This window comes from Anticarsia gemmatalis, chromosome 14 (assembly GCF_050436995.1).
Source record: "Anticarsia gemmatalis isolate Benzon Research Colony breed Stoneville strain chromosome 14, ilAntGemm2 primary, whole genome shotgun sequence".
NCBI classification, from domain to species: Eukaryota; Metazoa; Arthropoda; class Insecta; order Lepidoptera; family Erebidae; genus Anticarsia; species Anticarsia gemmatalis.
This window is the reverse complement of record NC_134758.1, coordinates 3,876,296-3,894,666: the sequence shown is the minus strand read 5'-3', so window position 1 is coordinate 3,894,666 and position 18,371 is coordinate 3,876,296. Positions and strand designations below refer to the sequence as shown.

Here is an 18,371-nt window from a genome sequence, read left to right as displayed (position 1 = left end):
TTTAATTAGATAGTTGAAGTTGAAGCAATCTTTTGATAAAGAACTTATTGACAAAACTTAGTCGATTATTGCCCTTTGAAGTATGTTATCGGTAGTGTCTGATTTAGTGACTACACTTCATATTTCGTGGCCAAACTTGTGTCCAAGTTTTGTAAACTATTCGAACACTTTACGATTGCTTTTCGATCTCCATAATCGACATTCTTACTTGCCATTCTAATTTGAAGACGCTTAATCTATATACTGGAAAGAAGACATACCTACATACGTACATAATATTACGCCTTATTCTCATTGTGGTAGGCAGAGTCCAAAGAACGCCATTTGGAACGATCATTCTTTAGAAGAAGAAAGAAAGAAGCCAAGTCTTGAAAATAGTAGTAAGTAAAGTATAGTAATTATAGCTTTCAGTATTAAAAATTCTTGAGAAAATATAAGTATTTTCCCAGAAATTTTCATGAGTTTGCAAGTATAATTTGCAATGTAGCGTAATAACCCGTAACGTCATAAGAGATAATTTCCAATTAAGTAATATGTTTCTCGTGCACATAATACCTTCCCTCGTATGATAGAGCTCGCTTCAAGTTGCTTTAGAATTTCCATGATGCAGACGGTTATTTTCTTCAGAATGAGACCATAAATTCCAGACGACGACGACTACTTAGCTACCTCTTGAAAGAACTATAAAGCTTTACTTAGTGCAAACTTTAAGAACGTAGTACCTCGCTCAAATTAGAAAAGGCTATCTACCGCTTTAATTCATAAGTTAAATAGAGTTCCTCATTAATATTAATAAGGACTGTCAACAAAGGATCTTGATAAAATAATCAAGAAATGTTAATTTTGAACGAATTCTATCAATCTAAAGTGTTATCTGATCGAACGAGCAAGCTGTGTCGGTGCATTTGTATTCGAATATCAAAACCGAATACGTATTCCGTTTGTAAAACAAATACGCGTTCGAGTCCCTTGTATCGAAGCTGACACCCGACATTCCCTCATGTGGTTCGTTATAAACCCTCAAATTGCCGCCTGTAGGAGGAATAAAACTGCCTCATATCCACAGCTGAATTCATTGAGTCACGTATGCGTATGCCCGTGCCGCGCCTCGCCACCAAATTAAAGATAAATATCACATGCAGGCATAGGGTTACTAATATCATTACTAACTACATAGCATGCGTGTTTCATGTGACTACATGTATCAACTGTTGTATCACGCCGCCATTAGCACTCTCATCCATTTGTTTCCTGTAAGTCATCGATAATCGGCTTTCCTTATTTGCATATCACCCACGTATCCGCAATTTAAGTCTTACAGCGTTTAATTTTACAAGTTTGCGAGCTTTGATCACCCGCTCAGTCGTCTATTAGCATCGCTTGTGAAGAGTTTACGGGAGCACGTCAAAGTTTCAACTCTACAGCTCGAGGACTAATTGTTTCTCGAAGAATTAAACAAGTAATTGGTGTGTACAAAATTGCGTGAGAGGCGTTCGGAAGTGGGCTACGCAGTCGGCAGGCGGCATGGCAGTAGGGAAGCCCTGTGGTATTGATCGCTCGCACCCCACGCGTTATGACCATCGGCGACAGGAGGGCGCTCCCGGCTTCCCGTAAACACGCCGATGCCCTCAACATGTGTAATAGAAAAAGTATTCCGCGCAGTTAACTAACTAATTCGCAACTGCTTTGAAAGCAAATAAATCTTCAGCAACGTAGCACGAGTAAATGAGCCAAATATGCTGTAATTGGTCTCGTCTAATTAATGTTTATATCAAACAATTACATTAAGTATCTACTCCAATTTAATAAAAGCTCGTCTGTAGGGCGACCGTCCGATTGACGACCTCTGTGACCCGAACTGTAAGGTCTTTGTACTAATGGCCCTGCGCCTAATCGTCGACCCTGAGCGAAAGTTTATTGTCCTATGAATAAAGCAGCCACCACAATTTCATACGAAACTGTGACGCGTAATACAATCGAATGACAAAAATAGGACTAATAGTATTTCCGGGGTTATGTTACGTTTGCATCAATACGAATATCCCACATGAAAGATATGTTGCGAATACTACAGTTATTACATATCCTAAGAAAAATAGTAAATATTCTGTTATGGGCACTATTCGATTTTATTATGAACGAGTATGTTTATGTTCGTCCAATTTGTTTATCCGTAGTTCGGAGTTAATCTCTCTAATGGAACGTTGTTTCTCTTGGACAGAGTAACTACTGCCCAAAACGGAGATTGTCCCAGTTTGCAGTTCGGTGTTTTGAATACAAACATTGCGTCGACACTCGGACGTAAACATCCCGTGTGAGCGAAGGAAGTGGGTTAACCAAATATAATATAATCGCTTTACGATTAAGTTGCACCGTACGTTGTTTCAATTTACTCTGTGCAGGATTGCCTCACCCTTATCGCATTACCATCCGTCTCTCAAAAGAGTTACGGAACTAACATGTATGGTGTTAATACGGGAATGGAATCCATCTTTGTTTATCCAACAGGCTTGCATGCGGGTGCATTGTTGTGTCGCCGTGTCGTTTGTGGCCCGTTTGTAGCGACCAGTTGTTCCGCGAACAGATAAAGAAGATTAAGTGTTTGTTTAACGCCTACCTGTATCTACAAGTCGTCGAAAGCGCGGTGTGTCCGGACGGTCAAAGGAAATTGCTCGCACCGAGAGGGTTATGGCAGAGGGGAAATATCCAAGATATTTTCTTGTGGGGGAACGTAGATTTAGGGCGTGAGATAGAAGGTACCTCCGTGTTTATCTTCACTGGGAGCTCGTTGATATATTGGATCTCCACCGGAGCGTTTGCCGGTGAGGGTTCACAATTTCATTAGGAGCTGAAAGACTATTATTTATTGCCAATATCAGTTTTTGAGTAAAATCGTAAACGATTTAGTAGTGTGACAGGCGAACAAAACGTTGCACGGAAGCTCATCTATTCGTCTATTCAATACGTAATCGCACGTTCGTCTCGGTAATCTGCTCTATTGTTTACAGAGCCATTGTCACAGTCGATATTGTACTGTGTACTTTACGTACACAACGCTTAACGGAACGGAACTTGAAACGTTACTCACATTAAAGCACTTTGTGTAAACTTTACTTAGCCGTGAGAACTGTAATTAATAAGTTGAGCCTTTGAACAATAACACCTATTACGCCGAGGTCGGGAATGCATTGTGCTTAATAGCATCAATAAAAAATTAAAGCCACGTTTTCCTATTTTCTGGAAATTGCAGCTATAATATTTACAATGTAGTAATGTAATCTCGTTTATGCTTATAACTGTTTCACTCGTCCTGTTTCTCATGCGACAACATCCGTCAAATCATACCAGCTACTACACTTAATTCCCGTCGGAAAACACCGAGATCATAAATCTCGGCAAAACACTCTATAATCTAAAACCACGCAATGTAATCTCACAACGTATCAATGATCGATGTTCAATATACACCGAAGTATATGTATCAACGATTTCCGCCGGATTTCTTCAACTCCTTCAATGTTTCATTCAGACGTGCTCCGTATTTTAAAAAGGCTCATTAAACGTTCAAAGCTTACCTGTCTTTGTGAGGTATTTGCATGTTTTATACAAGTTTGCCTTTAGATTTCCATATGTATATGAGAAATACAATTAAATTGGCATTCGTATTCCCGTTTGCTGGACATTTTAATAATGAAAGGACATTCATAGTCGAGTGATGAGCTTGGGTCTCTCCCGAGGGAGCGAAACTGAGTAGTGTTTGAATTGAACTATTGAAAGCTGTATTGTAATGAGTCAATTTTCGTAGAAATAGCATTGCCTTTTTTATATTCATAGTGAAACCGTGATCGAATGGCAAGCACACGGATAAAAGGATCTAGAAATCTATGTTTTTGAGTTTTGTTTTCAATAGAAACGTTTTCAAACTAACAAATTTAATCGCTATTGTGCCAAAAGTAAAAACACCTTCGTATAATTCACCCCACTTATCCTCATAATCTCTTTGGGTTACAGGTCAGACGGCAGCTACTACATCTAAAATGGGCGGTAGATATTGAACCATATCTGGTTAAGCAGAAAGTCGACCCCAATAAAGGGGACGTTAAGGTAAAAGTCACGATGTTTATCAGATTTTATGTTAGTAGGATTCTTACTGAATGTAACTATGACAAACTAGACCAAGTTCATAGGTTGAACCTGACCTTTATAATATAAAATCTAGGTTATGCTAGCGCCCCTACACGCGAAAAAAGTATGCCATCAAAAACATTCTGTAAAAACCTCAAGTCTCGCCGTAAAAAGTTGTGAGATCTATATAATACCAATTTGATTAATCTATTTAGTCTCTACTTAAAAGACCTTCTGTCTTAAGTTATTACGTATGTTATTATCATGCCAATTAAAAAAAAACACCTTTAAAACAAATAGATCGACTTGGTCATCGCATGATTTGATTATTATTATGTATCACACTACACAGCACGACGAGAAGTTAATACTCCTGAAATGTTAATAATGGCGAATTTGTGTTTTCTTGCGATGACCAAGTCGATCTAATTGTTTTAAAGGTATTTTTTTTTTAAATTGGCATGATAATAACATACGTAATAACTTAAGACAGAAGGTCTTTTAAGTAGAGACTAAATAGATTAATCGACTTGGTATTATATAGATCTCACAACTTTTTACGGCGAGACTTGAGGTTTTTACAGAATGTTTTTGATGGCATCTCACTTCTTTTTGTAGAGCGAACATAAGTCCAATTTGTATGGAAAGACGTTTTTTTTTTCATAATTCAACATATTTTCCTATGGGAATGTTGTTCAGTTTCATGGGCTAAACACCCTTACCCACCCCATACCCCCTCCCGTTATGCCTCATATAGTAGGTACCTATTTACACCTATTTATTTTATTTTCTACAGTAATAATAATTCATTAACTGCAAATGTAACCTTGTAATCTTATATATTTATATGGGATTACAAAGTTATTGTTGCAGTTGGTCTATTTAGAAAACTGGACCGAAATTAGAAAATATTGAATTTTTCCCATGATTAAGACACTAATCCCTATTTGTATTCAAAATTTTAAGCTTCTAAGTCTGCTAGAAGTACCTTAGACTTTTGATGATCGGTGAGTCAGTGAGTCAGTGAATCAGTGAGTGACAAAATTCAAAATTTTAACAAGTTGTCATTCTTAAACTACTGGTTCAAATTGACTGAAATTTTAAATATACCGTGTTTATACAATGACTGATTAGTTGCTGAAAATCCAGGCTTCTTGTTTTATCCACAACGAAATTATAGGGGTGTCAAAAATAGCCCGAATTGCTTCGAGAAAAGGATGTTACGTTCGTGCCGCTTTTTTTTGCTCGACTTGCGGGGGCACTTCCGTGCCCCCAGATCCTAAGTCCATGTCATAGGATTTGATCTTTGATTCTAATCGATCCCAACGAGTTTTTGTGAAAGAAAGCCACAAATATGCACTTTCGTATTCATAATTTCAGTAAGTTCTAGAGACATTTTTGATGCATTTAACGACAAACGTTTGCCACCAAACATTTCTCAGTACGGAAATAGAAGTAGTTTCACGGCTGTCTTCTCAGCTTATTTTATTTCTTAAAGTTGGGAACACTTTTCAACGTCAGTGGCCGCGAGGGAGCTGTGTAAACCACTAGCAAACCGTAGCGTACGAAAGTAGGCTTAAATCTTGTATGTTCTTGGTTATTTACTTGTGCACCTTATATTTGATAGCTGTGCTTTTTTGAATGTAACATTGGAAGAAAGTAGGAAACTGAAGTCGCATTGTTGAGTAAACTTTTGGCCTGTACAACAGAAAGTAGATTTTAGCGGTATTTTTTTTTACTGTCACGTATATTAAAGTTATTGGTGTGCAATTTCTCACAGAAAATTAATTATAAGTATTTTAAACTGCTACAATTTAGTTTCTAAAAGCCAATACTTGCAAAATTATCTGTTATGCTTAAGAAGCCGTTATATGCCATGAATAATGTCTTCTATGAAATGAAATGATTTCTATGAAAATCTAAGCTAAAAAGAGCTCTCAGTAAACATCCTCACAGACTCAATACACCACTACTCATATAACAAATATACACCTTGTAAATTCAGCACAAAATCTGTAACACGGTTTCAGCACTCAGTTATTGCCTCTCAAGATCCCACTAGCGAAAAATACGTTACTATCCCACAGATACTATGACATCTGATCCCGATTACTTCACGCGTTAGACCCTTGCCTTATCAAATTTCTCGGTCGACGTTATTGCCTGTATCTCTAGATAGGTCCCTTTACTTCCTCCGATAGTCTTGATATGAACTTGAAAGGAGATATGATAAGACATTTTACGATGTAGAACATCCTGTATAACAGAACATGATTTGAGAACTTGTACACGTGTCACTTTTACTATAGTAATTTAGTTATCAACTGTTAAATATGCAAATAATCACCAGCCTAGAATTTTTCTTACTATGTTGGAGTCCAGTCTCTCCAGATCCAGCTGGATACCAGTTTTTACATGGAGCGGCTGCCTATCGGACCTCCACAACCCAGCACCTGAGTTATAACACGGCACTTCTTGATTAGACAGGTTGTCAGACTTTCAACTACTAGAAACGACTGACGAAAATCTTTGAAAATGACAGCCGAAGAACAAAAAAAAGAAAGTCGAAGACGCAAATAATATATGAATAAGAAATATAAATGACTGGTCGTAGCTCTAGGCAATGTGATATCATCAACACAATTCGATTTAAGTCCCCCTGCAATTTGAAAAGCTTGCGATTATGATATTTATCGTCACGTGCTTTCGTTGCCATAGCAACAACGACTGTCGTTTATAATATAAGTTGTCATAATACAGAGTGCTCTTAAAGATACGATGGTCGAAGAAAGATGAAGTTTGTACTTGAAAACCTGACATTATCGATTAAAGTACAGGTAGTTATTAAACCTTGTCTAGCTAGATTAATATGATTGAAACCCCGCGTTGGTCTAGACGGTGAAAGTTCAATCTAATTATTAGATTTTCATTAACATGACCCTCGTAAAATTCCGACTACCTACAAACAAAGGCAATCAATAGTAAGTTCACTTACCCTTACGCGGGAAACCACACGCACAAGAAGTCACTCACTTTATTACTGAAATCGACTTCAAAGGAGATTTTTCTTTCTGCTGTAATTAAGACTCTACGTCCAACCATTATTTGAGATTACCTTTTGAGCATTTTCCTTCTTCAGACTTTGACTTGCAGTAATATAACTACAGCTACAGAGATCCGGCTACAGCTACCAATTTAATTGAAACTGGTCATTGGTCAAAGGTGCAGAACTTTACTTAGACTGCTTGTCTACAATACACAGGTACACTATTTTTTCTTCACTCCCATAGTACGATCCGATGGGTTACCACCGATACGGCTAGTGAAAAGTTAGGTACAGAACCCACGGCTTTGAATTTTACCTCAGCCCAGGATTCGAACTCGAAACCTCTGCGCGACAGTCTCCTGCATTACCAACCTCGTCACAGAGGCAGTGAACTTTGAGAAGTGCCGTAGTTAAAGCAATGTCAGTTTCGAAAGTGGCTTGATAGGCTTTCTAACACTCACTGGACTGTAAGCCTTCCTTGTCACATCTGCTTATTACAAATCATCGTACAGCACAGTTTCCTGCATAATCATAAATAGTCTTAGCTTCCTATTTCATAGTTTGCATTTACACGCTCCGTCGCTGCCTGACTTGTGGAACGAACTTGGAAAAATGTAAACAGTGATGTTATCAGGTATTAACAATGATAGTTGTTTCCATACATCGGTAGAAGTGAAGAATTTTATAATATCTGCGTGGAATTGCTACAAGCTTCTGTAGGAACAAAGACTGAAACTATTGTTTGCGTGATCCACAAATTGTTGTTATGGGTTTTACTCTGAGTCCTTTGAGAATCTATGTTCCTTACGATACGATGACAGTTCCAGATTATGTTGATACGAAGTTTTAAAAAGAATGAGAAACACTAACACTACTAGCATTTTTTTGATTCGTTATTAACGAAGAGTATGAGTAGTAGAAAAAATCGAAGACCTACCAATGACAATCTCAACACTTCTATTGATATACGTAATGACGTCGACATTAGTCCTAAAAGCTGTGGTTTTGTAGGTCGGTACAGACGTCATATTTCGTTATCAGAAAGTTGTAACGATAACGGTACACTGTACTCAGTGCACCTATTGAAACTACGTCAAATCTTTACGTCACAGGACACTAATGTTAGTGAATTATGTGTTAAATAACGTAATTTCATAGAATATCGGAAGGTGTATTTTGATATCTGGGAAAAAACTAGATGGGAAACTGTAGTGCAAAAAGACATGTGTGAGTGTGAGGTTTCCGAAGACGATGTCCAGGACAGAGCGAAGGGGAGGAGAAAGATCAGGAAGGCTGACTCCACTACCATATGGGATTCATAGCATGGAAGAGAGAGATACTTTGATATACTATCGATAAACAACTAGCCGTTGATAAAATTCGTATGAAAAACTCATTAGCCTAGCGTATTTGGAGAGAATTAACTTGATGTGTTACGAAACCTCTACTTAAGAAAATAGCACCGTTTCTCAGCTAACAAATATTATTTCTTAATAAACAAGTTAATTACTAAAAGTAATTGTAAAGTAAACATTTAATGTTCTTCTAACAAATTGCTCGTTTCCAATGACTTAAAAGCTTTAATACAAGTTAAAAAGTCTCAATTAGAAGTTAAGGGCCGACTGTCGCGGATTTTTCTCAAGAGAAACTGTTTTAACTGAAGATGAATGCCGTATAAGAAATTGTAACTAGCTACTGTTTACTTCTTTCGTATAACTTTAGATAACAGAAATATTTCATTACCGTCCGTTTTTCCACAAGCTGTCATAAGTTTGTTTTTTCTCGGCAGGCTCTTTAGTATCGGTAGCGCTATTCTTTACAGTTGATACTATCGAGTAAGAGAGAGCACAGCAAAAATAGTTCTTGCGGCAGCCGCTAGGGGCGTTGATCAGATTTTCACACGAAATTTTTCGGAAGCCAGCCGGCTGTCCATAGTCTATTGATAAAGAAACGCGCTAGTAGATATTATCTACCAAAATATTGTTCTTATAGGAAAGTTATCGGTGTAAACGACCTTAAAATAAATAAAATGTTTTCAATAAAATAACTTAATCTTTAATTCAAGAAGTAAGTACATAGGTATATTACGTATATTACGGATTTACAATGCATTAAGATAATATTATTTTGATTATGAAATACCAGATAAGGGCGTGTTGCATATTTCTAAGTATTTTAGTTAATGACTTGCTTAATAAATTACTGATTACTTGAATAATAGCGGTAGGTACTTTCAACGATTAAAAAAATGCGTTTAATTCATTTTCGTTAGCCATTTTGGGTATAAAAAATAACAATTTCAATAAGATTCACGATACTCAAAAAGTTAAAAAAAAGTTTTAAAATCTTATTATACCCCTTTTCAACTTAATAAAGCCAAATTCCCCATCGCGGCGGTCCGTTTGATTGTGCCCCCTAATCTCGGAAAGTATTGATCGGATGTTGTTACAATTTTCACCAATGGATAGACCGATCCTCGGAGGTTTATTTGAATAATTATGTAACCTGAGCGAAGGCGTAGGGTCCGCTTTGTTTATCAGTATTTATACAATAGCGAAAATATGTATATCATTGTTTGTCCAGTAAATGGAGGATATTTAAAATCGCATATTCAGTAGCAAGCTATGTTTGAATGATAAAAGCTTCATATGTAAGAAATATTTACTAGATAATACAACTACTATAGGATTTCATTGTAAACAAAAGTATGTTAAACTAAGTTTTAAAATAAGACACTGTTCTTAAATTCGTGTTAGACATTCTAGCTCGTTGCACATAACACTTAGCAACTCGATTGGATAACCACTCGATAATGTAGCGCCTCGAGAAATGTATAATTTACTCCCCGAGTCTGCGTTGTGCAATGAAATTAATTCCTAAGATATTAGTATACCAACTACAATGTATCTGTAATTAAATTACCATCTAATTTATAAGCTCCTACTTGAATTAATTTGTCGTTTGGAGCGATCATTTGCTTTGCACAAATCCATAATATTATTGCTTGATTTAACATTGTGGTTTCTAACTTATAAGGTCAAAGATTAACGAAGTGTGGCGTTCTTACTCACTATTATTACGTTATACTCCTCTCTAGAAATAAATGAAGACCTAAATTATTTCATTATGAATAATGACTATCGCTATCAACCACGAGTCTACTCACTCTGTTCAAAGTACTTTTTGTCATACCGCCATTATACGTCGTCGCTTCCCGTGAAAGCGTTAGTTTCTGTAAAGATAGTGAGCACTTTAATCATAACATCATTCAGCGCAGGCAAGCAGCCCATTGTCTCAAGCACAGCTGTGTCTGACGACTCTACCTCCTCTAAATACAAATCATTGTCAAGTTCAACAGAACTGACGCGTTACGACTCACTAATATTATAGCTTTTACATTCATTGAAATAGACCACCATTAAATTATGTAAACGCAGCCTTACGGAATCACAATTATTGTCCACGAGTTCTTTGATCAGCATACTTATACCCAGATTCCATTGTTCATTTTCTATATTCTCGGCCATTCTATTGCAATACGTTACATGATAAGTTATAATGAATATGCTGTTACCGTTTTTAGATATTTTGACAAAAGAAACCGTGATATTGTAACCCTTCGCAACTATTTGAAATCAACACAATAATTGTATCTTTTGAAACCTGCTGCCCGCAATATGTGCGTTATATAATAATTTCTACACGCATAGTTAATAGATTGACACCGCCGAGCACATTGTAACTAACGACTATTAGATCTCAGGTTACTTCCTACATTTGCGGCTTTACGCAAACCCACATAATAGCATCGTATGTGGGATTTATCCGGAGATTTTCTCAGACAAGTAAACAGGGATTTATTACAGCGCCAGCATCCTCACATCTATGTGTTCGGTCTTATAACTTCATAAAACATGTTTGATTCGATCACATGTGTTGAATATCAAAAACGTGTGAAAATTCGTTTCAATGACATACATTCCGCATTCGACGTGAAGCCTCATTAATGAATAATTCAAATGATCATGAAGCATGCAAAATAGGTTTACTTAAAGAAAAACTTCGGTTCTACGGTCGTTATTTATATTTGTGGAACTTGACGTAAATCGTAATGTTACGGAATTACCCGTGAAACTTACGCGTCATGTCTTTGTTTTAAAACGTAAACAAACCCCAATTACTGTGTAGAATCTTCTACACCATGCCTCTTTGTCTCGTGTACTTCCCCCTTATTGTCGACTTCAACAGATTGCTCGTGTCTGTGATTTATACAAGTACCTGTTCGTAGTTCGTACCAATCCAATTGTGACCAGACTTCACATTTGTCTTTCGAAATTGGATAGCGGATAAAAAATATTGGTGTTTCCGTATTCGCTTTGTGGTTCAAGTTCAAGATTCCGCCCGCCCGGGTTATTGACCGCCCTCGGTACATGCGCGACGAGTAAATTAACTTTTCTCAGCTCTACAATTTTTCTCGACACCCACAAATTTGGTTAACATTACGGCGAAATTTGTACGCTAGAATAACAGATTGCAACATTGTTCTGCTGGATAATTTTCACATTACACGTTTATAGTTTCGGGCAAACACCGTCCTGTCTAGTGAGTTCATTCAAAATTTCGGGGTATTGATTATCCTCTTATCTAAAGCGGTTGTGTTTGAACAAGGCTTCGTTAAGCCCTTTTATTGCCCTCTGAGGCTTAACTACAATCGGTTAGGGGCATTGATTTACTTTGAAATTGCTCACTAATATCTTTGTTTTTGGCTACTGCGGTTTCACTTTTTGTACTTATGGAAAAGGTATAAATATTGTGAATATTTGTTTTCTATATGTATATTACCCTCAATGTTAACGTTGTTGAAACCACAAAGCTTTTGTCAGTAATACGTAAAGTTGTTGATAGTTTGAATGTGTTTGAATGGTGGGCTATGGTGGCGACTAGCCGTTTCGAGGGAACAATGGTGCGTTGGTGATGTTATTGATTGGCGGCAACAGGTTGTTGGGGCGTCTCGTCCCCCGCGAACCTACTGCTCCATACCACCACCTTCACTTTCGTCTTCTCGGAGACTTTAAAAGAAATTTCGCCAACTTTCTGTGAACTTGTTTATGAACACATCAATGTTTCTGTCTTTTGATCACGAACATTATTTTCTCATCTCAATTGAACTGATTTCCTTTAAAAAGTTTCTTGGAAGTAGGATTAAAGTTATCTGTTTTTCAAAAAATATTTCCGCAATTTATAACCAAAACAAAAATATTACAAAAGCCATCAATTTAGTTTTTGTGAATCTCTAAATATAGTTTTATGATGAACGGCTTAAACCCCCGGTTAATAAAGGAAGCGCTAATTCATAATAAAAATGACAATTAACTGACGTTAAATATTTTAATGAAAATAAAGACACGGCTGTCAGCTAATGGAAGCGGGCTTCTTAATTAAAATCTGTGAGAATTGCGTTTGAACAATTGCTGGTAGTGATGTAGCCTCGGCCCTCGATGTCGAGTTCGTCAGTATTACTATTATTATCTTTAATGCCGTAGAAAAGCGTGCTTATCCGATCAATCTCTTGCAGACAATTTGTCAGGTTTTATGTGAATCGGTGTGTGGTATAAGCGATGTAGTTTTCTGCAATTTATCGATAAGTTGTTACTGTTTACTCCAGTGCCCTCCCTATTCGTCGGCCGTGTGGCGATGACACTGAAAAATGGATTGTTCTTACGTACTTTGGGGTCATAAAATATAGTTAACTACACATTCGAACATCGTTATGGTTTTCGTCCTTCCGCTTTATTTTATCGTTAACGTTAAGTGTTCATGTGATTAGCTTTGTCATGCGTTTTTGTATTAATGTTTACATAATTATTTTAAGTTTCCGCTTATTTAATGGACAGAACATATAAAGTAACTCAAGCGTATCTTTGATGGCTTTATCACCTTGTGCGCTATCTTCTTCCGTATTGTACATATTTATTACGAGACCTCCGCTTATTTCAGTTTTTAAATATATTCTACTAGCTTTCAGCCTGCGGCTTTGCCCACGTGGAGTTTCACCCCCTTCGAGGAGGAATTTTCAAACATTATCTCTTAGTACTCCTCTACATTTCCTAAGAAATCTTAGGAATACTGAACTTTAACTTTCTACGCTTAGTAGTTTCGGCTGTGCGTAGTCCATCATTCGGTCAGTCAGTTTTGATTGAATAAAAAGAAAATATTTATATTTATGTTTCGTAAACTGCATTCCGAGGGCTTTGTTATTTTTTTAACAGATCGTTGAACATACTTAGATGCGGTCTTTTCTGTTGTGTTCTCACTTTATTCGTCTTCAGTCTAGCGTGATTCATCCCATTGTTGAATGGAGGTGAGTCCGTCTTATGACACGCATACATTAAAACACAATTTGTTTTTTTTTTTTGGTCACTTATTCTCAAATTCTTTAGGGATTTGTAATCCCTTAGCGTAAATTTAGTAAACATTTTAAACCATAGTAATATGTAGGTAGATTTATGTTACCTATGTATAGTTTTAATGTAAATATAGAGACGCAAATGGCATAACTATTTAGGTAAGAATTCTGCACGTGTTAGTCTAACTCAGTTCTTAAATAGATCCTAATTGCATTAGACTTTTTTGTTAAAAGAAACTAGTTTCGCAAACTAAATATTCCCAAGTAATTTGAGTTCTAGAATCTAAACTCAATATTTTCAAATGTAAACTGTTTGTAACTAACTACGCATTTTACATCAGGAAGAAAATTTAATAATTTACCTACAATATAATAACAAAAACGTTTTATAAGCGATGCACACAAATCTTAATAGCCAAGGCTAGCTATGAAAACCCCGGTAGAAATTAAATAACGGAGACGTAATTGTACGCAGCCGGTTCCGTATGAGAGATATGAGTTTGAACCCAGGATAGTTAGAAAATATTGAAATCGGACCGCGAGCGGCACATATTAAGAGGGTTGGTGTAAAAGGCTTATTATAATGGTGGTTGGAGATATATGGATTATAATTATGATTAAATTGATAATTAAAAGTAGCAAAAGAAAAGACCATGTTGTAACCTCCAAACGTTTACAGCTGATATATACATATCGAGTTAGAGCAGACTTCTGGGAATATACCGTTCAACTCATTTGTAGATATAGATGTTGTTTCATATACTTTATTCTTATTTGTCTTTTGGGACAAAATAATTCTTCTCAACCCAAAACCCCTCAAGTATTCTTGAATAACATACAAATAAGTCCAACTGACAAGTACTTATATTTCTCTGAACCGACTCTATAAATAGCTAAACAAAAGCACACGTAGGAATTTTATTAGGAATTTTTAAAGTCTCGATAACTATAGAGTATTAATGTTCTATTCATTGTATCGGACTTAATGCCGGATGTTATTGTGTATTCCGTGTGGCGACAGATTGTTGACATAACGTCCATCGACGTTCAATGGTTTCTGAAGCCAAAGGATTCCGGTAAAGGAAAACAGTTTGATAATAATTCGTTGATTAAAACGCACCGGTAACGGTACTGCAGTTTGTAGTTTTGATGCGTAACATGTGGAGGAACAAAGTTACTGTGTATGTTTACTTTATTGTATAAGACTTGTGGTAAAATAATTGGTTGCTTTCATGGTGACTACCAGAGTTAGTGATTAGAGTCGAATAAAATGAATACTTACTTATAAAATTCAAGATCTATTTTTAGAAATTTCTCGCAATTAAGTACACTTAAGTATCTGGTAAATAGGTCCCTTTTGCTTGCAATCTGAATATTATGATTATCGCACATATCTTCTGAAATTTTAAGATTCAAGCATCATAAATACAGCCATTGACTACAAATAAAATTCTCAACAACTTTTCAATCTGGTAGTTGATATCCCTCGTATTCTTTCACGAGCTAACATTCTTGGAGTTAGCCGCAATTTCTCGGCGGTCAGATCGAGTTCTTGGATAAGTTAGTAAGCGATACCAAGGCATGCATTCCCTGCATTCTTGATAAAATCAAGTGCAGTGTGTGGTGAACATACTCGATACGATTGGCTACTCGTGTTAGGTAAGGATTAAATAATGTTAACGTTTTTCAGGTTATGTATAGTCATAAGTATGAACATGTAAACAATTGCATAGATAGATCTTAGTCGATGATAACAGCGATGATTTGTTAGATTAGCAGATAATACACAATTTATTTATGTAACGAAATTACTTTCCGAACAACCTAATAAAATTTATGGAAAATGTGGAAGAAAATCTAAATATTTTTTTCAAATGTCTTACGATGACAAAACTTACCTTAAACCAAATGAAGTTGCATAAAAGGATTAGCCTAATACAGCAACATTTTCCAATAACGTTGAAATCTTTATATTAAAAATACGTACTTTTAATCGACACTTAGAATTAACCAACACTACCACACCCTAAACCAAAATCACATACGATTACGACCTCTGGTGCTACATCGTATGTACGAGTATTTGAAATGAACCTTAAGTCATCAAACTGAACTAGCCCATCTTATCTACCTTAAGCTCTAAAACTAGATAATATTATCTTAGCACTAAGTACTCAAGATGTCAAAGATAAATTATTACTTAAGCTAGGACTAATTTGAGTGATCTCATTGTTATTACAAAGGCAGATGACACCTGTCTTTTACAGCGAAGGGTCTCTTTGTGCATTCAGACTAAAGTAAAATTAAAACTCCATTGCAAATGAAACTACGTTTTTAATGAATCAACTGCGAAACTTAAAAGAGCATGAATAAGTAGAATTTAAAAATATGTATTTTAAAATAAAGAATTTAAGATGTTTAGAATGAGTTCGTTTCGAGGTCAAGTTCAAGTTTGAATTAAGATTAAATAAAAATGCGTACAAACTCAAAATGCTGATGTATTTCGCGCTCTTTTTTTATTCTAATTTAAATATAAAAAGAAAACGTCTTGTTAACAGCATCAATTAGACTTTGCGTGCTTAATTTGTAGGAGTAAAAATAGATATATTTATATAAAAAACTTTTTGCTCAATTAGAAATGTAGACTGAATAAAAGGTTACAAGAATTACCTCACATGATTTCGTACACCTAAGTTTCGTACGACATAAGTCTCTCTCACTGGTACAGATATTTTTACAGGCGTAATATTCATAAACTTCGTATAATCCCAATACTACACCGTTAAAGTCAAACAATTTCTCACAGGTGTAAACATCAACCAAATGAAACACATAAAAGTTATAATTCAACGAATCTTCAAAGAGTTTCAAACAAACTCGCAACTAACCGGTAAATATTTGGTCTCCATTTCAAGTTAATTGAAAATGTTTTTTAGAAGTTTCTAGAATGATTTAAACAGTTTCGTCTCGTTAGTTACAATGGAGGATTAAAATACTATCAATTAACGTTTAGTTTTTGCCGTTAGTCGGTCAGTAGGGAACGGTTTCATGAGTAATTAAAGGTTTTGCATACATAATTGTGTAATTTGCTGTTTGATGTTTAATACACGTGTGGTTTGAAACGGTTGATGATGTGAGCATATGTGGTATCGTCAGGTGGCCAGCCAACCTTCAATTTAGATATCCCTTTCATAAAAAACCGGAACCTTCGGACGATGTATCGAGAACCGCACATGTCTCAACATTTCCGTCTTATCGTTTTATATTAAGTCATTCATCCTTAACGCACTTTGTCTTGCGGTGTGTGGTCTTGGATATTAATAGACTATAGATACGACAAAGAAATATTAATTGTTTAGATGGACTATGACTAATTTTGATTTAGAATGAGTGAAGCTACAATAGAAAAAACAACTAGTTGTTATTCAAAATCTGTTATTTCAAAAGTTAATATGTTCAGAATTTGTAGAGCGTATTGTTATTATTGTATTTGTAAAATATTCAAACATTTTACCTAGACTGCAAATAAAGTTATTCACAATCCATCACAGTCCAAGCACGTCAGCAACCCATATCAAACAGTTATTTATATCAAAGGAGTAACCTTTACGAAAAATATTTATACTTCAACAAAAATATCAGCCACATACTTTCCCCTATTTGTCGAAAAACGGTCTATAAATCAGAGCTTTATCATCGACAAACAAGTATCGTATCGATACATCACCTGTTATCTCGATAGCTGGTAAAGCCGTGGGAACTACTCTAGGGCAGATAGTGCTTTGTTATCAGTATCGATAACATGATTGAACTTCTATGTAATGAGTATAGCTTGAATGTACATTATGTGACATGATTGCGTTGGTATTAGTCGATAAGTATATAGTATCTAAATATGTATATCACGTTTTATTTTTCATTAAATATATCTGCTATTTAAAGGTAACTTATACTAGTTTCGCGGAGACTCCCAGCTAAACCCATAAACTTCAAATTGATGATGATGATGGTGTCCGACCGATTTTGGCCATGGCGAGCACTTCAACACCTAATCTAGCTGAGGCTAGTCCAAATGGCGATTCGCTTGGTTATCGTTAGCGTATTTATCTTGTCGTCTCTTTCACTCCTATAACAAATGATAGAGACAAAGCTATATCATATGATATGACAAACACAAATATACAAATACACTAGCTGTCGTCACTATTTTTCCCTGAACAGACAGTTACATATCACGGACTGGTTAAGCTAACCTCCATGTCCACAGCTAGCCGGTTGTCAGAATTATTCAACCCTGAGACAGTAACGGCTGACATAAATTCTCGCATGACAACACAGACGAACGACTGTGCTCACAGAAACAGAGGGTCTTGACATTCCCTAACATCTACAACGTTACATGTGGTTTAAACGATGTATGCCAGAGATTTGGACAAATATTGGACTGCTGCTGGAAGTTCGCTTAGCCTCATCAATATCTCTCACTAGCTGACCCGCGCAACTTCGCTTGTGTCACCGTTTTGTAACATTTTTAGTTGCTACTCCGCTCCTAATGGCCGTAGCGTGATGTTATGTAGATTATGTAGCTTATAGCCTTCCTCGATAAAGGGACTATCTAACACTGAAATAATCTTTCAAATCGGACCAGTAGTTCCTGAGATTAGCGCGTTCAAACAAACAAACAAACTCTTCAGCTTTATAATATTAGTATTAGTATAGATGTATCATTTCACAGACAAGTCTCATCTATTACACAGTGGGTTTGTTATTAAGCTGTCGAAGAATTGATTTGTA

The 18,371-nt window shown here is 36.0% G+C and overlaps 1 protein-coding gene across 7 annotated transcripts in view; it reads left to right on the top strand.

Annotated features, from left to right (window-relative positions):
• Src64B (Tyrosine-protein kinase Src64B) overlaps window positions 1-18,371 on the top strand; it is a 76,928-nt gene that overhangs the window by 43,211 nt on the left and 15,346 nt on the right. For 4 of the 7 annotated variants that reach the window (XM_076122447.1, XM_076122452.1, XM_076122446.1 and 1 more), the window contains one exon: window positions 4,012-4,104. The exons of the other annotated variants lie outside the window; for them this stretch is intronic. The gene's annotated coding sequence lies outside the window, so the exon portion shown is untranslated. The remainder of the gene's footprint in view (window positions 1-4,011; window positions 4,105-18,371) is intronic. 7 annotated transcript variants of the gene reach the window in all.